Source organism: Tupaia chinensis, unplaced genomic scaffold (genome assembly GCF_000334495.1).
Source record: "Tupaia chinensis unplaced genomic scaffold, TupChi_1.0 Scaffold000046_3, whole genome shotgun sequence".
NCBI lineage: Eukaryota > Metazoa > Chordata > Mammalia > Scandentia > Tupaiidae > Tupaia > Tupaia belangeri.
In genome coordinates, this window is record NW_006159504.1 from 6,038,075 (window position 1) to 6,057,947 (window position 19,873).

At 40.1% G+C, this 19,873-nt stretch overlaps 1 protein-coding gene across 3 annotated transcripts in view; it reads left to right on the forward strand.

Annotated features, from left to right (window-relative positions):
• ATP6V1H (ATPase H+ transporting V1 subunit H) overlaps positions 1–19,873 on the forward strand; it is a 137,909-nt gene that overhangs the window by 55,917 nt on the left and 62,119 nt on the right. The window lies entirely within an intron of this gene.

Genomic DNA, 19,873 nt, shown 5'->3' on the forward strand with positions numbered 1-19,873 from the left:
ACACACACACACACACACACACACACACACACGCACACACAAAGGCTCAAAGGTTTTCCCTGGAAGTGGAAGCTAATTGAATTTTTCTTCCTTGAGTTCTATACAGCAACTCTTATATGACCTGAGAGTAGATAATAAAACAGATTCACTTCAGGTTTTTGCCTTATACATGTGTGTGTGTGTATGTGTGTGTTTGCATTTCAGTGCACGTATCAGGTGTCTTCACTGTGCACTAACTTTGAGTTTTTAATGGTTGGGGAAAACACTGTTCTTCATGAAGTTATGAAACTTTAAAGTCTTGGTGAAAATGCAATACATATCATTAATTTGTGGGTGGGGCACTGGGAGGGACAGATGGAAGGATACCTTTTTTTTTTTTTTTGAGAGGTTTTTGCTATAGGGCGCGTGCGCTTGCCGGACAGAGAGAGACAGAGACAGAAATTGAGAAATCACCCCCCAGGGGGGATGGCCATGCTGCAATCCCTTCTCCTCCATTCTCCTCTCGGGATCTTGGGCACGCACACACACGTGCCCAGCATGAGTTTTAAGCCACCAGGTCCAGGACGCAAACCGCGGTCGACTATGTGGGAGTCCAGCGACATAGCCATTATGCTAACTGCTGGTCCCAGGAAGGATACCATTTTTAAATGGATGAGACGTGCGAGTTACAGAATACTTGAAAAGAAATGGCATTGGATAACATTCAGATGAAGGAAGTTCCCCTTCTGCTGAGAGCTAGCACTCACAGGATCTGTCATGGGATAGCATTAATCCACTCATGAAGCTGGTGCCTCTGTGATCCAATCACTAAATCTAATTGCCACCCACTAGCCATCATTATTAGTCATCCCAACACCATCATATGGGGATCAAATTCTAAAATGTGAACCTTTGGTGGATAAACCAATATCTAAACCATAACATCCCATTTGCTGCTAAAGACTGTGTTGAAGAGACTGCCTGAAGACTTTCTGAAGGAATTTTTCTTTAGAGAGGCTCATATTTTAGTACAGAGGTGTATTTTAGATCTGGATATACTGACCAGCTGTGTATTTCTGAGGCAGCTATAACAATCTGAAATTATTTTAAATAGTAAAGTTACTGTACTAGTGTATTAGAATTTTGTCTATATCTAAGTCAACTTTTTGCCTTCCTTCCCTCACATCTTGAACAGTTGAGGACAAGGGAGGAGTTGAGCTAGAAGCTGAATCCTAGGTTCCCAGGCAGTTTTAACAGAAATAGAGTCAGTCTACTTACCATACACTTGTTTACTGATAGTTTTGGTTGTTGCATTAGGATTTAGATGGACTTTTGGAGGATGGCTTTGTTGACATAATGCCTCTTAGGAATGCTTCCAAAGAGGCCAGCAGGTGGTATGGTAATTGAGGTCTTGGACTCCACATGACTGGCTATGATTTGAATCCCTGACCTGGTACCTTGAAAATCTAACCAGATGTGTGTGTGTGTGTGTGTGTGTGTGTGTGTGTGTGTGTGTGTGTACATGTCCAAAATCCCGAGGGGAGGATGGAGAAGTGTTGTGGCATGGCCATCCCCTCTTGGAGGTGATTTCTCACTTTCCCTCACTCTATTTCTGTCAAGTGCATGCTGGGGGAAGAAAAAAGAATGCTTCCCAAGAGTAGTAATAGTGGATATATCTCATAAATAGTGCTTACTTCATGCTGTGCATCTTTTTAGGGGCTTTGTGTTTGTGAACTCATTTAATGATCACCAGGGCCCTGTAATGTAGCAGGTACTGTTATTGTTAGCATATTGGTATAAGTGGTATTTATGTTGGCTGTTGCCTTACAGTTGAGGATATTGAGTCAGATAGGTCACATTGTGGGTGAGTGGTAGACATGTAAATCCAGATTTTGGCCAGAATTTGTGCTTTTAACCATTGTTATTATGGCTTCTGTAAATAAATAAATTAACTAATCAAGTCAAAAATAAAAAGTGGTACAAACATATTGCAAGAATTAAAATAGTGTAGACATCACATTTGCCAAATATAGTCACTGACATCTTCCAGATGTTTCCAAGCACGTCGAGATATTTGTATTTAAAAATGAAAGTGATTTCATAAATACTGTTCTGCAACTTTATTCTTAGGACATCTGGTGAATATATTTTCATTTCTATATATATATATATGTATATCTATATATATGTGTGTATATATATATATAGAGAGAGAGAGATCTTCACTATTTGTAAAAATGTTATTTTATAATTTCTTACTTACATTTAATTGCTATGCATCTTTATGGTGTACATTATGGTTTTTGAAAGCACATGTGTGTGGATCAGAATCTGATACAGAATCAAATCAAGGATATTATCATGTATATAATTTTCATTAAAAAACCTTATATTCTTTTATCCTAAATCTTTTGCCTGAGTGCCTCCCACCTGCCCCTACTATCTCTGCTTTCTACCTTCTCCATAAAATCTCTGATCTACACTTGTCTTTTCTACTATTCTATCTTTAAATCTTTTCTGCCATAGAGTACAGATATTTGGTATTTTCAAGCAGAGATATACAGTGTTTGTCTTTTATAGTCTGGTTTATGTCACTTAGCATTAAACCTTCTAAATTCATTCACTTTGCATCAAATAACAGTTTCACTATTCTTTATGACTGAGTAATATTCCATAGTGTATATGTGCCATGTTTTTTCAATCTAGTCATCAGTTATCAGGCACTTAGATTGATTCCATTTTTACAGTTGGGGCAGGTAGCCCTTTCCCTGGACTTGAGTCTGATGAGAGGGAGAGTACGTGCCTGCCTTGCCTGCCAGACAAGGGTTAATGACCAAATCCCCAGTCTTGGGCTTGGTTGGGGTGCTCTGTGTGCCCTCTGCTCCTGTCCCCTACTCTCTCTGTCTGTGGAGTCTTGGTTGTAAATGGAGCTCCACCTGCTGGTCTGCTGGCAGGACAGTGCAGCTCCCTAGCCTTCTTTGGATGTGTTAGGGTGACCTTTGCAATAGGACAGGAGGCCTTTGTTGTGAGCTGTGAAAGAATTCACAAACTCAGAGAGAAAGTGGATAGATAAGAACTTAATTCACTTTCTGATAGTGGAAGGGACAAGATGAGGAAAGTGCATTGGCCAGTTGCATCCGTGTAAAGATTGGAGGCAAGGAGCTTTTACTGGGTTTTAAGGAAAGGGGTGTGGGGGCCATGTTTGAGTAATTGGGGCAATCCATCTGTTGTCCCTGGGTTGTTTTGTTGTTATCTCTGGATGTCATGTCTGGCTGCTGTACTTAGCCATATTCTGTCCTTAGTTTTGGTGCCAACCATTGTCAGATGTTACAATATTTATGCCTAAAGGCAAGAAATTAGAAAAATATAAGGTCAGCCTTCTACAGTGAAGCCAAGAAAAGATCAAGTAACTTGGAAAGAAAAAGGTTGAAGGGGAAGGAATATCTAAAGCATTTGGGAGTTTTGGATGGGCCTTTCCAATGAAAATATCTAAGGCACCAGTGAGACACCAAGTTAACACTTTTTCATCTCTGAGGTGTTTGGGAAACATTTAACGCTTTCAAGGTGGGGGATGGGGGAGCCAATATGTTTTTCTGAGGCTGAATGCTCGTGCACTTCCCTGCAATGTTTGATTGTACCTCTGTGGGTGGTGGGGGTGTGTGGTGGTGCTGGAATCCAATAGTGGGAATCTGGGGTTCCAAATTTCAAAGGAGAATTTCTTTCATCTTCTTCCCCAGAAGGGTGGTGGCCGTAGTTCCTCCAGAGCCTCCAGCCTTGATTGTCTCTTCACAACTCTAAGCAGCAGCTATGTGAACCAGAAATTCCTGCCGACTTTTTCTTACACATTGTCAGTCCTGCCCAACTCCTCTCTCTGGGGGCAATGCGGAGGCAGATGGTCACAGCCCAGGTACCTGCCGGCTGCAAAGGTGGTGGCAACCAACTGTCCTTTCAGGCAGCAGCCAGGTTCCCTGCCATCATTTTTTAGTGGTTATGTTCCTCTGTGTTGGTATACGGTGATTTATTTAACCAGTATCCTCTTGATGGGCACGTGGGATATTCCCAGTTTCTTTTCCTGTATGTTCGCCCACTTTATAAATATTTTGTTTTTGGATGTAGTTCTAGAGAATTGTTGGGAACCAGCAGTTAGCGTAATGGCTATGTCGCTGGACTCCCACGTAGTCGACCGCGGTTCGTGTCCCTGACCCGGTGGCTTAAAACTCACGCTGGGCGCGTGTGCGTGCGTGCTCAAGATCCCGAGAGGAGAATGGAGGAGAAGGGATTGCGGCGTGACCATCCCCCCTGGGGGGTGATTTCTCGCTTTCTGTCTCTATGTCTCTCTCTGTCTGTCTGGCGAGCGCACGCGCCCTACAGTGAAAATCTCTCTCAAAAAAAAAAAAAAAGAATTGTTGAGTCAAGAAGCAATTATACTTTGGCTAGATAATGCCAAACCATCTTTTAAAAATGTGTGAATTCACATTTCCATTACTTGTGCATTCGGAGTGCATGTTTTTTCCTTCTCTCATTAGCACTTAACACTATCTTTAAATTTTTAGAAAATCTTAGTACAAGTTGAAATTATTGTTTTAAATTTTCATTCTGTTAATAATGAATGAGACTGAGCATATTTTAATATTTTTAGCGGCCATTGATAGTCTTTCAAAAATTGCTTATTCATAACATTTGTCACCTTTTAAATGTAAAAATTTGATGTGTTAGGAACTCTTTCCTAGATGTGCATAGTTAATCATGATGATATTTATTAAGAGCTTATTTAGTGTCAGGCACTGTTCTGATGAAATGTATTACATGTTTAATTCTCCCACGAATGCCATACAGTGGTCATTAGGCCACCGGGGGTTAAGCAGTTTTGCAGTAGCCAGGATGTGGCAGAGTAGGGATTGAGACTCGGCAGTGTGATTCATGCTGTTCATCATCATGCTAACCTCTGTGGCCTGAGAATAATAATTGTGACAATTTATTGAGTGATTTTCATGGATTACCTTACTTAATCTTCCTGATTATCTACTAGGTCCTGTTGTTTTATTTAATAGATGATGAAACAAAGACTTGGAAATGAATTCATTAGTGAGTCAGTGATAAGATTGGACTTTCAGGGAGACCTATCAGACCCCAGAGCTGTCCTCCTAACCACTCAATCATCTCTCTTTTGTATCCAGATGCATTTTCTCAGGAATCTTAAGAGTAGCATTAAAAGGGGAGAATAAGTTGATTTTCACACACTGCATGCATGCTTTGAGAAACCATATTGCACATCATGAAGACTATAACATTTAAGTATAAATAAGAAACACTAGTAAAAGGTAAAAATAAAAATGAAAAAAAGTGGGGGTGGTGGTTGGGGAGGCGAACTGTGAAAAGGAAAATCAAAGGTAATGTGAGAAGGGAAGATTCCTTTGCTTAAAATGCCAGCTGGAAGCATGCATCCTATTTTCCGCTGCTGCCTGACGAGGGCGAGGGCGTGTAAGTGATTGAAGGCACTGAGGAGTGATGTTCAGGGTAGACCCTGCTCAGAGAGTGGGAAGTGAGTCGAGGTGTGGCCGGCCACATCTGATAAATTCCAACCAGCTCCTGACGGATCCCTTGTTGCTCTGGACACTAGATTTGCTTTTGATTATTATTATTATTTCTGAAAAGTAGTACTCCTTTTTATTTAAGAATTGTTTTGTGGCCCTTCAGTTTTCTGTTAGGAGAACAGGCAAGTATGGTGCCTTCAGGCTGCTCTTACTCTGTGGTGGCTCTGCCGTTAGTGTCTCACCCACCTCTGTCTACATGATTTGTCAAGGTAAATTTCAGTTAATCCAGATAAAGTAATAATCGGGTCTTAAGTCAGTGTAGTTTGTGTTAATGAGGCTTTACTGTGAAGTATTGTAGTAGCTAAAGTTTTTTTTTTCCCTCTATTTAAGTGTTTCATTACCCATATTCTTATTTATTTAGTAAAGATATAAAATTCCAGATGTTGGTCTTCTGGCAGTCTTTTCTAATTCACAAAAAAATGTTTTGAGGCCCTTTTATGTACCAGATGCTATGTTAGTCATGGTGTAGGATGGTTCAGCAATGTCTAGGTTCTTGGTGTTTCAGACAAAGAACTGAACAAAACACGCCAATAGCTAAAGCAAGGGGTAGTTTATTAAGTAAAAGGAGGTCCCCTGAGAAGTAGGAGTTGGCTGGGTGCAAGAGAGAGGGTGGCTTAAGGTTCCTAATAGTTACTAGTACTTTCCATGGGATTTACACAATTTTTTAATTGTTTTTTTTCTTGGTTGATCATTGACTGGGCCCATGGTTGCTTTTGTCCCATTGGCTCTATCGATTGCAACTGGACCCACTGATTTATCCTACTGGCTGTATCAGACATGACTTAATCAGCTAGACATCCCCCCCCGGATATCCCCTGCCTGTATTACCTTCCACGGCAAATTTTCTGCCCAGTCGGTTTTTCTATCTAGTCCCATAGACAGGTGCTCTAGCTCCCTTACCAACACTTCGTTTTCTAGCTTCTTCCTGCCTCAGTCACTAAGGAACACAGAAGACCAAGATATACCTTGACATTGAAGGTTTTGTTTAGTGAAGACTATGTTAAAAAAGACTGTAAACAAACAATGTCAGTAGAATACAGTGATAAGTAGTGTGGAACTAAAAGCAGCTTATGTTATAATGTGGAGGGTAAGAATGCGAGTTTTAGAAAAAGCTTCAAAGAGGAGAGGCCTCTTAGAAAAAGCTTCAAAGAGGAGAGGCCTCAGCTTTTCGAAGGATGAATAGTTTTTTTAGAAGTACAAAGTTAGAGATTGTTAGCAAGTGGAGAAAGAACTTTCTAGAATTGTCAGACTCTGTCCTTGTAGAAGTGTTAGTTGATATTACTTGAATCCTATCTTTTAAATTCCCTCCCTCCTTTCCTTTCATGGATTATTTATTCATGTCTACGAAGGCATGAGATGCCTATTGAAGATAAAAAATTTTTGTGTAGAAAAATGTGTCACGACTTTCCCGAGAATTTACATACACAAGGCAGTGTGTAGTTGTTAAGGGTGTGCAAAGATGAATAAGAAAAACTACCTTTTCTCATGGCCTTTGCATTTGGTTCACATCTTTTCTTGATTGAGTGGCTTAATTGATTCACCAGGTTTATAATATACAAAGCTCAGAAAATCACAAGAGGTGTAGAGCCAGGCTGCCATTCTTTTGACCTGACTAGGGAGCGGTCTCGATTAGTTAGCTACTTTTTATGAAAATTCGAGAAGTAAAATAGTATTGCTGTTTCCCACATTTCCTTTCAGTGTGGTGTAGTAGAAAGGTAGGCTAGAACCCATCTCTATGGGGTAGACCTCGATGTGAATTCCAGCACGTGATTGTTTAGCATTGGGATCCAGGCTGGAACTCTCCAAGCTAGCTTCTTCATGGTGAGAGGTGGTTAGTAATACTGAACCGAAGGCTGTGTGAGGATTTAGTTAGATAGCAGGAATAAATATAGAATAGTAGCAGTTCCCTGGATTCTGGCTAAGCTAGTGTTGGAAAACTGGAATTGTTTCGACTTGGAAGAGGCAGCATCAATACATTGCTAATATCTAATATTTAAAAACCCATGTAAACTCTATTTTCTAGTTCCAATGTTTTGCCCATAATGCATAGAATTTGTTATAATAATATCTGGGCTTTTATTGTCTAAGTTTGGATTTCGGATGATTTACAAAAGACCTTATCCTTATTAGTTTATTTGGACTCTCCTGCAGTTAATTTCGGATTGTGCAGTCATGTGAGTGTGCTGAGGGCTGACAGGCAGAAGAAAGCCTTTAGACGTTCACAGTTTTGGTATACACAGCTGAGCCAAAATCGAGCCTCTGATCAGTACACAGTAAAACCATACTGTTTAGACCATCAAACAGGTTTAGAAAAAATATAATTTTAAAAAATCATTCTCAAATTCCTATAACCTTTCTAGAAGACTTCACTGATAAGGGTGTTCAAAGGCTGTCTAGTCATATATATTTTCTTTTTGGAGAGATTATTTTTGCTATAGGGCGTGTGCGTTCACCAGACAGACAGAGACATAGAGACAGAAAGTGAGAAATCTCCCCCAGGGGGGATGGTGACGCCGCAATCCCTTCTCCTCCATTCTCCTCTCAGGATCTTGGGCACGCACGCACACCTGCCTGGCGTGAGTTTTAAGCCACCGGGTCTGGGACGCGAACCGCGGTCGACTACGTGGGAGTCCAGCGACATAGCCATTATGCTAACTGCTGGTTCCCTCTAGTCATATATATTTTCTCACACCCTTAAACTCGGAAAGAAATTTCATACTGAAGACTTCAGGAAGCTTGCTGAGCTGGGATGAGCTGAACAAATCTAGCAGCTGCTAATTATTGTTTTTTCCCCCCGTTTGCCTGGTTGAAGTTTATTTTTGAAAATGCCAGTCTCACTTATTCATAGCAGGTGCTGAACTCCAGGTCTCTGCAAATGCTACTGCTGGTGGTTAAATTGATTTGTCAATGTTCAGTTCTTAAAATAAATTAGAATGTTTCATGGCTGTGACTGAGGGAGGACATTGAGGATCATCTCTGTGGTCTTAAGTTTTACATCTGTTTTGAGTTTTATTTCTCTTTTTGGTTCCACTTAGTCAAGAGCCTATTACATGTTAGACAAGGTAAACTGTATTTTTTCAACTGTATGATTTTTATCAGAAAGGCTTAGGAAGAATTACCATTCTATTGTTTTCTTCCATCTATCTATCCCCCCACCCCCAACGGAGATTTTTGCTATAGGGTCTGTGCACTTGCCAGAAAGAGACCGAAAGCAAGAAATCACCCCCCAGGGGGAGAGTCATGTTGCAGTCCCTTCTCTTTCATTCTCCTCTTGGGATTTTGGGCATGTACACACATGTGCCTGGCGTGAGTTTTAAGCCGCTGGACCTGAGACTTGAACCATGGTCTACTATGTAGGAGTCCGGTGATGTAATCATTATGTCATCTGCTGGTCCCCTGTTAAGATGTGTTGGTCATGATATTTAATTGACATCTGCATGCATGTACTCACACGGACACACACATACATTTTCCAGTGCAGGCGATTCATGGCTGTAACTTTTTCAAAGGTGCCAGCTCCAGTCTGAGCATGTATCTATGGGGGCCGTTTTCGGCTGCCTTGTGTAGTAGTATTTCCATGAAGAAGTTTTATTATCTAGTCTCTCTCTCATTCCCTGTCCCAGACTTCTGCCTAGACCTTCTGGTTAACCTCTTTCTTGCTCATTAGAGACCAGGCCGATAGAGGTCTACAAAGACTGAGACATTTGGAATCTTGGGGTGAGTCCTTTAATACAGTGCTCCTTGAAGTGTGGTCAGCATTATTAGTGCTGTGCTGTGAACTGCCTGCCAGCAGCCTGCAGTGGATAAGGACAGAAAGTGAAAGTGAGCATTTGGAAATGGATAGGACTTGGGCAGAATCATTGTAATCTATTGAATTTTATAAAATTTGAGATGGTTTGGGTTGTTAGAAAAGTCATCATGTACTTTTTCTGTGTTTTTTCATGTAAAAATGTCGACATTTTCAACAATCCAATTTCTTTTTTTTTTCCTTTAGGCTAAGATTTTATTTTTAGAATTGTTTATTTCATTTAAACAATTGTTTATTATTAGTAAATTATTATTTTAATATTATTATTTTAACTTGACCAGAGAGAGAGAAAAAAAGGGAACGTGAGAAAGCCATCTGCCAGGTCTTGGACTCAAACCACGGTCCCCTTTTGGGACTCCAGCACCTCAACCACCACATTACCTGCCGGCCCCCCAGTGCTTTTTAAAATTCAATCTTATTGTATTTTATAAAACTATTTGCATATGACTGATGGAAAATTTCAAAGCAAGTGAAATAGGTCTTCAGTTGAGCTTGTTTGTGAAGTACTGCTTTAACTTATGTTTTATAAGGCCGACAGTTCAGTTTTGGTGATGGTAAAATCTGAATTGTCACTCGATTCTACCTAGTTCCTAGTAAAGTTAAGAGCTCCCTGCATCATTAGTTTGCCAAAAGCCAAAATGATGTTTATCCTGGAGTGGCCACTTCAGCTTTTTTTGTTCGGGTGAAGATACCATTTTGTTTTAGAGACAGAATAATGTATTTGAAGAATATATTCCTGCCAGACTGTGTAGGTTGTTTCTGAAAAATTCAGTTGCTTAAGTACCTTTCATAAGCCGTTCATCCCTTCTTTTCATGTTTTCCAGTAAAGTGGAGAGGGAAATGAGAACACGTTTTTAAGGAAAACTAGATAAGGCTTAAGGATTGATTTGACAGAGTTGAAGAAGAGGGGAGAATCTCTAAGCTCTGAGATGCTGTTATCTTGGAGAATTGAGAGGGGAATCAGTTTTAGAAGAATAACAGGGTTGGGACCAGCAGTTAGCGTAATGGCTATGTCACTGGACTCCCACGACCGCGGTTCGCGTCCTGGACCCCATGGCTTAAAACTCACACCAGGTGCATGTGCATGCGTGCCCAAGGCCCTGAGAGGAGAATGGAGGAGAAGGGATTGCGGCGTGGCCATTCCCCCTAGGGGGTGATTTCTCGCTTTCTATCTCTCTGTCTCTCTCTGTCTGGTGAGCACATGCGTCCTATAGCAAAAACCTCTTAAAAAAAAAAAGAATTACAGGACTGTTGTGTATTCCTGTAGTTACATTGAATGTGTTGAGGTTATAGCTGAAACCATATGATACCTTAAATATGGAGTTTAACAAATATATAGTAAAGATAACTATGGGCTGTATGAGCATAAGAACTTTGATAGGTTTCTAAAGTTAGAAGAGAGAATATTAGGGAAAGGAATTGGAAAAGATAACAGAAAATTTAGTAGAAGAACAAATTAAATGTTACAGAAGGAAAGAAAGAAAGACTTATAAAGGGAGTAGTCACCAGATTTAGCTCTTCCTTCTGTTTAAGAACTCAGAAGAAAGTTTGTGTAGAAGGAAATCAGGTTTTCTGAAAAAGAATAGTTTGTAGAAATATTTGTACTAGGGACTGGGACTTAAGAAAGGAATTATAAATAATCTGTAATGTCTACTATGGCTTTTTGATTAGGGTTTCATAATTTACTAATAGAGACAAACATAAAAATATTAATGTCTTGCAGCATAATGATTCTTTGACCTGTGGATTGTGTAGAAACACACTGTTAAATTCTAAATGGAAAGTGGAAGCTTACTGGTCTTTAATTGAATCCCATTATGGTCTGAGAATGTGTTCTGTAAGATTCCAATCCTTTGAAATTTGAGGCCCATTTAAGAGCGTATCTATTCCAGCAGAAGATTCTCTATACTCGTTTAACATCTTTCCCTGCTGTCTGCAGATTGCTTGACTTGAGCAGTTTTCCCTGGCATTGGACTGATTTTGACTTTTGTAAGTGATCATTTTGGGGTCATCTTCATCTTTGTGAATCTGAAGAAGTTTGGTTTTATACACTGATCTCCTGAGCCCACCCATCATAGTGAATGTGTGTCATGTGTACTTTAAAAGAAGGTATATTTTGAAGGTGGGGTAGTTGTCTGTGTGAACTAGGCAAGGTGACTGATAGTGTTATAGATCTTTTATGTACTGATTTATTGTTTAGTGGTTCCTTCAATTGCTGACAGATGTTAGAATTTTTAGGTGTTATTATAAATTTATTTCTCCTTTTGATTCTGTCAGTTTGTCTTCCTGAATTTTGAAGCTATTACTAAAATATTTATGAATGTTACATTTTTCCTGATGAACTGGCTCTTGTATCATTTATGAAATATCCTGCTTTATTACTAGTAGTACTATTTTTCTTGATGTCTACTTTATTTGAAATTAACACAGCATGCCACCTTTTTATGCTTTTGGTTTGCATGGTACAGTTGTCCCCCTTTATGTGCTAGAGATATATTCGAAGGCCCCCACTGTATGCATGAAGCTGTGGATTGTGCTGTCTGTGGGTTGACCCTCCGCATCCATGGGTTCCATATCTGCAGGTTCTGTATCTGCAGCTTCAACCACACCATTTGCTGAAGAGATTTTCTTTTTCCCACTGGATTTTTTTGGGAGGGCGCCTTCTTTTTGGATCTTTAGAAATAGTTTGAGTGGAGTGGAGTAGGGGTTAGCTATTCTTTAAAGATTTTGTAAAATTCAGAAGTGAAGCCATTGGGACCTCGACTTTTCTTTGTTGGGAGATTATTGAGCACTGACTCAGTCTCATTGCTTGCTAAGAACCTATTCAGGCTTTCTGTCTCTTCCTGATTCAGTCTTGGTAGATTATATATGTCAAGAAATTTGTCCATCTCATTCAGGTTTTCTTGTTTGTTGGTGGATAGTCTTTCATCATAGTCTTGCACGATCTTTTGTATTTCTGTTGTGTCTGTTGTAATGTTGCCTTTTTTTCTTTGCTCAAATGATCTATCCAAAGAGGACATTGAGGTGTTGTTGAGATCCCCAATAATTGGTGTGCTGCGGTCTCTCTCTCCCTTTAGATCTAACAGTCTGTCTTTAATGTGTTTGGGTGATCCATTGTTGGATGTGTAGATACTTATTAAATCTTCTTGGTGAATTAGCCTTTTTTGTACTATATAGTGTCCTTCTTTTATCTCTTCTTACAGTTTAGTCCTACAGTCTGTTTTGATAGCCTGATAATCAGTATCATAACTCCAACCTCTTTTTGATTTCTCTTTGCTTGGAATATCTTTTTTTCCAGCCCTTCACTTTCAGATTGGGTTTGTCTTTATCTGTGAGGTGCATTTCTGTAGGCAACCATATAGAGGGCTCCTGTTTTTTTTTTTTTTTTTTTTTTTTTTTTTTTAAATCCATTCAGCCAGTCTGTGTCTTTGTTTTATGAATGATTCAAATTTATTTATTGTTAGTACGTTTTAACATTTGCTATAGAGCATGTTCCCTCACCAGAGAGAAACAGAGAAAGAGGGAAAGTGAGAAAACAAGCCTCCAGGCCCAAGACTTGAACCACGGTCAGCCATGTCGGAGTCTAGTGCCTTAACCACCACACCATCTCTGCTGGCCCCGAGTCTGTGACTTTTAAGTGGAGAATTTAATCCATTAATATTCATCCTTATTTTTTTAAATTTTAAATTATTTATTTATCCACTCATTTATTTATTTATTTTTAATTTGACCAGAGAGAGAGACAGTGGTAGAGGTGGGAAGGTGAGAAAGCAAGCCACCAGGTCTGGGACTCAAACCATGGTCGGCCATGTGGGAGTGTCCAGCGCCTTAACCACCACACCACCTGCTGGTCCCAATATTCATCCTTATTATTGATATTTGTAGATTTATCTCTGCCATTTTGGTAGCCATTTTCTTGGTTATAAAACATAGTTTTTTTGAAATGATGTTTTTTATTATGGGAAAAAGAGTTTTCTTTTTCCAAGGTAAAAATTTTTTTTGGGAACCAGCAGTTAGCGTAATGGCTATGTCGCTGGAGTCCCACGTAGTCGACCACGGTTCGTGTCCCGGACCCTGTGGCTTAAAACTCACACCGGGCCCGTGTGCGTGCGTGCGTGCGTGCCCAAGATCCCGAGAGGAGAATGGTGGAGAAGGGATTGCGGTGTGACCATCCCCCCTGGCGGGTGATTTCTCGCTTTCTGTCTCTATGTCTCTCTCTGTCTGTCTGGCGAGCGCACGTGCCGTATAGCGAAAACCTCTCCAAAAAAACCCCATTTTTTTTTATTCCTCTCCCCCCATCCTATCTTAATTATCTCTGGAATTAAGCCCTTTTTAAAAATTAATTAATTTATTTTATATACTTTCGCTGAACATCACCACAGCATACAAAATGTGATTTTCCAGATACATATATATATATATATTATATATATACATATACATATATATATATATTGTCCTCCTATTTCTCACCCTCTGCTATTTCTCATCCTCCTCCCACCCTGTCTCTGGTACCTGCAGTTGCTTTCCATTCCTTTATACTCTTTTCTACATTGTATTGATTCACAAAATATCTTAATCTAAATACTTTCAATAGTAAGTTCAGCTGATATATACATATCTGTGAACAAAAGTTGACTTTAGTCATGAAACTCAGTGGGTAGAACTACTATAAAATAGCACATAGCTGAGGCTATATAGCTTACTGTGGTCACTAAATAGGTATTTTTTAAATACATTTTTTTAATTTCAAGAAAGGCAGTTTTAGCTTTAATAAATCAAAGTCAAAAAATGTTAAGAGAACTTTGCTTAATACTTAAATCCAGGTAAGAGATTAGGATTCTGTTTGAAGAGTAGGTACATGGACCTGTCCATAACTCGAGAGAAGACAAAACTCCTTAACAATGGAAAACAAAGCATAGAAGATCAGTAATGTTTTAGTCAAAAGTCCTAAAATTCTATTTCACCAATTCAAACTCATGTACTTTATCTTCTGTTGTGGTCCAATCTTCCCATTTAAATTCTGGAAGATAACTCTGGACTTGTCCCTACCATTAAGCTGGCCATTTTCTTAGTTGTTTTAGAACTCTTATTTCTGTGTGTCTGACTTTAGTTTTCCTGGGATAGCACTCCCTTCAGAACTTCCTGGAGAGCTGGTCTGGTGTTGGTAAATTCTTTCAGGTTTTGTTTATCTGAGAATGTTCTTGTCTTCTCTTCCCATATGAAGGATAATCTTGCCAGATATATAGTATTCTTGGTTGAAATTGTTTTTCACTCAATAATTTGAGTATATTTTCCCATTCTTTTCCTTGCTTGCATTGTTTCCGACAAGAGGTCCACTGTTAGCCTGATGAGATATCCTTTGTAAGTAACTTGATGTTTCTCTCTTACCAGTCTGGGTATCTTGGTTTTGTCTGTGGTTTTGGTCATTTTGGCTATAATGTGTCTTGGAGAAGATCTTCTTGGGGTGATTCTATTTGGGGTTCTTTTTATTTCTTAGGTCTGCCTCTTTGAATCCCTCTCTATGTTTGGAAAGTTTTCTTCTAGGATTTCATGGAATAGATTGTCAATGCTCTTATTTAGTCTCATCACCTTCTGTGATACTATTATCCAGATGTTTGGACGTTTAATGGTATCTAGTATTTCTCGTATATTGTTCTCATTTTTTAGGGCTATTTTCTCAGTCTTCGTGGTGGATTTTACTAGTCCAGCGATTCTGTCTCCTGCAGAATCTGAGATTCGATTTTCTGTATGATCTAGTCTGCTTTTAATACTTACAGAGGAGGTTTTAACTTCTTGTGTTATAGCCTTCATCTCCAACAGTTTCATTTGATTATATTTTTATGGTGTGTATTTTCTCTTTCAGCTCTCGCAAGAATTTCCTCACCTTCTGGAACTCATCAGCCTTTTTCTTCTGGTGTTCACTGTCTCTCTCTTCTCTTCCATCTCTGTTAACTTCGTTACTATGAATACTCTAAATTCTTTATCAGACATTTCCATGAGTTCCATTGTACTGTCTGTGGATGATGAAGAGTTATTCTTTTCCCTTGGGGAAGAAGTATTATCTTGGTTTCGCATATTTCTTGTGCCCCTGTGGTGATTTCTAGTCATCTGATGGGTTATTCATTTCTCTCTAATTTCTAGAAGATCAATCTGAGCGATCAGAGGTGTACAGGAGAATGTGGTCAGCAAGCTCTTTGGCATTGCATTTTTCTCCCTTTGTGTGGCAGATTCAGTGGGAGTTAAGGAATATGAGAACCCAAATAGTATTCTGATTTTGGCAACTTTTCACTTAGACCTGTCTAGACACTCAGTGTGTGGAGGCAGGGTGACTTCTTAGTAGAGCATCTTCATTGCTTTTATCCCTGAAATCACTAGATCTCAGCTCTCATGGTGCAAGCCCTTCTTCTCTAAAACAATCTCATGGTGGCCACTTGGTCTAAACAACTTTATCACCAGTTTCTTTCTTTTTTTTTTTTTTTTTAGATTTTGCTATAGGGCGTGTGCACTTGCCAGAAAAACAGAGAGAAACAGAGAAAAAGTGAGAAATCACCCCCCAGGGGGGATGACCAAGCTGCAGTCCCTTCTCCTCCATTCTCCTCTCGGGATCTTGGGCATGCACGCACATGTACCCGGCGTGAGTTTAAGCCACTGGGTCTAGGACTCTAACCACAGTTGACTATGTGGGAGTTCAGCGACATAGCCATTACACTAATTGCTGGTCCCTATCATCAGTTTCTTCAGAAATCACTCTCCTCATGGATTTCAGGATTATGGTCCACATAAAAAAAAAGCAAACCCTGAGAGTTCCGCCTCTTCAAGCTCCAACTCCAACTCTCATGGATACTACCATTCCTTCACAATTGTTTTTCCTTAATGTATTCATGAGACACATTTTCTGACTTAAGTTAACAGTTCCAAATTAGATTGCCTAAAAGACTGAATGGTTTCTACTTTAAGTACGTAGAAGTTTCGCTAGTCTTAGTAGTCTTAAGAAACTTACCAGAGCCAGTTTGGTGCTTGTGTTTTAGTTTGATCTTTTGTTTTGTGAGCTATACATCTGGGACTCTGCATTCAACAAAATATTCTTCAGACTTTTTATCAGCTTGACGGGGTGTGCCTCTGTTTGAGCGTGATGTTCATTGAACATCTTAAGTTGGAAAATTTCTCTCCCATTTTATTTGGGAAATTTTCAGTCATTTCTTTTTTTTAAATTCTTTTATTTAACTCTATTTATTTATTTATTTTAATTTGACAAGAGAGGGACAGAGAGAGAGAGAGAGTAAGAGAGAGGGAAAGTGAGAAAGCAAGCCTCTAGGTCCAGGACTCGAACCATGTCAGCCATGTGGGAGTCCAGCGCCCTTAACCATCATGCTTCTTGCCAGCACCAATCATGATTTCTTCAGGTAAGATTTTATCCCTATTCTCTTCTCCCATTTCTTGTTATTTGAATCGCACATATGTTGAAGCATTGGGCATAACCTAATAGGTTTCAGAACTGCTTATCTCTTACAAAACCTTTTTATCTTTTTGTTCTTTTTCTTGGATAATTTTAATCTATTTTCAAGTTTTTCATTTGAGACTTTAAGTCTTTGAAATCATACTTTAATTCATTGGGGATTGTTATAGTCATTGCTTTGAAATTATTGCCTGTTATTTCTAATATCTGGCTCGTCCTGGGGATGGCTCGCTTGGTTTTCTTCTGAGAGTGTATTCCATTTTTTTGTGTCTTTCTGTTTATTGGGTAATTTGCATTGTATGTAAGATATGATGTATGCTACTCTGGAGAGTCTGTACCCTGCTATTTCTCTCCAGTATGTATTGCTTCCTTTGTCTTTTTTTTTTTTTTTTCGGTTGTAGAGAGATTTTTGTTGTAGATCAGGTGCACTCACTGGAGACAGAGCGAGAAAGTGAGAAACCACACTCGGGAGCAGTTCCTTCTCCATTCTCCTCTTGGGATTTTTTGGCATGCTAGCACATGCACCCGGCATGAGTTTTAAGCCACCAGGTCCGGAGCTCAAACTGCTGTTGACCATGTGGGGTCCAACGCTTTAATTATCACACCACCGGCTGGTCTCGGTATTGCTTCCTTTGTCTTAGCTCAGATTTTCATGGTGGACTTTGAGCTGTAGACTTCGCTTCTTGGGTGTCAGCTCTGACGGCAGTTCAAATCTTTTGTCTTCAGTTGAGCTGCTTTAAGTCTGTTCTGTACATGTATGTGTCAGGGGTTGGTCAGAGATGAGAATAGATAGAATGTGGCTCCCTTTCAGGGTCAGAGCAGGTTGCATGGTGGTTAAGATGCTGGAGTTTCAAGTCCCAGTCTTGATGGTTTGCTTTCTGTCTCTCTGTCTCTCCCTGGTGAGTGCATGTGCCCTATAGAAAATTTAAAAATAATATAAAACATAAAATAAGGAAAGAAAGTAAGAAAGAAAGAATTTGGTCCCCTTTATTGCTCCCTGTTTTCTGAAATTCTCGCCCTTCTCTTTAGTATTCATGATTTTCCAGCTTCACGTTTCTGCTTCCCCAGCGCAGAAAAACTGTTTTTCTTCTGTCCTGTGGGTTCTCTAATTGCCGTTGGGCCTGAAGCACAGACTGTATTAGCCTCAGATGAAACCTGCAGTGGTAGGGACCTACTTGTTTATTCCCTGATTCCCCTCCTTTCGGCAAGCGAAACCCTCACACAGAGCCTGCCTACTTCTGTCACCACTCCTTTAGGTGGTGGCTTTTCAGTCTGTCCAGGTTGTATAGTTCTTTTCTGTAAGAGAGTTCATCCAGCAGGTTCTTAGTCCATCATACCCGAGTGGAAATTCATGTTTTAGTTTTGAAGTAATTCTAAGAACAAACTGATTTGGTTATGCTATCTTAACCTTATTTATTGTCTTTTTACAATTAAAAAAAAATCACAAGTGAACCAACCCTGTAACACAGTAGCTTAGTGATATACATAGGGACTGATTGTGGTTCAAATCCCGGCCCCAGTGGCTTGGAAAACATGCCGGGTGAGCATGTGTGCATGCCTAAAACCTGGTGGGGTGGAGAAATGGAAGAAAAAGGATTGAGGGGATTCTTTCTCTCTTTCTCTGATGAGCACATGTGCTCTTTGGCTTTTAAAATAAGAAAAGGATTGCAAGTCTTTTGTGACATTTATAGATGCATGCAAACAGTGAGGAGGATTATGAGGTTCACAGATATTTTATTGAGTAGCAACTTTGACCTAAATATTGAGTCAAGCACAGATGATAGAAAAATAAGGCACACTGCTCACAAAGAGCTTAAAATCTGATGGAAACAGAAAGGGAAGACTCGGTCTCACTGCCACGTGCTAAGCTGAACTTGTTTCTGTGCTTGTGCTTGGGGAATACTTGCTTGTAGACAGAGAAAGAAATTGTGAGCTTGGTGATTTGATCTGGAGTGAACTATTTCGGCATGATTCTTTTCAGCATTTGACGGGTCTTGGTTACAGGCTTGATGAAAGTAGCTTTCTTGAGAGCAGAGCCTGTCTCTTTTGTTTTTGGTCCTAGAGCTTAGCCTAGTCTTTCTTAACCAAGAAATATTGGTTGATTCATGGAACTGTTTATTTTTATAAATCCGTGGGCTCATTAGCATTTTCCTAAGTGCTCTCGTTTTGTAATAGTCTGCTATAGGGCACATTGTGTGCACCGCAGAGGCGGAGAAAGTGAGAAATGACCCCCTCAGGGCGTGGCCACGCTGCAGACCCTTTTCCTCCATTTTCCTCTCAGGATTTTGGGCACATACACACATGCACCTGGTGTGTTTTTGAAACTGCTGGGTCTAGGACTTGAACTGTGCTGTTGGGGTCCAGCTACCCCAGCTGACCCTCCTAAGTACTATCAAAAATAGAAAATCACAGGGCAAAAACCCTTTAAAAATGACCTAACTGTCATAAAACTTTTCTTAGAACTGTTCAAACAAGACAGTTTTTTTTTTTGGGGGGGGAGAGGTTTTTGCTATAGGGCGTGTGCGTGCGCTCATCAGAAAGACAGAGAGAGACAAAGAAACAGAAAACAGGAAATCACCCCCCGGGGGCATGACCTTGCTGCAGTCACTTCTCCATTCTCCTCTTGGGATCTTGGGCACGCACGCACCTGTGCCCGATGTGTTTAAGTGAGTCCGGGACTCGAACCGCGGCAACTACATGGGAGTTCAGTGACATAGGCGTTACACTAACTGCTGGTCCCAAGCCATACAGTTTTAAAATTGTTCTTTGTGCTCTCAAAGATTGATTAGAGAGAGGAAAAGATGATTGGAAACTGAGAAACACTTGAAGAAATGTTCTTTCTTAGTAGCTTATGTGCTCTAGGTGGGGAACAGAGTGAGAGTTCACCGTGCCAGGACAGGGACAGGGACAGAAAGGACGCGATGGATTCAGCTGGGAACGCGCTCACGGCTGAGGCCCATCTGGGTCCGTGATGAGTGACGTCCAGGAAGCAGGGCAGTGGTGAGAAGCAGGCTGCCGAGGTGGGACAGACGC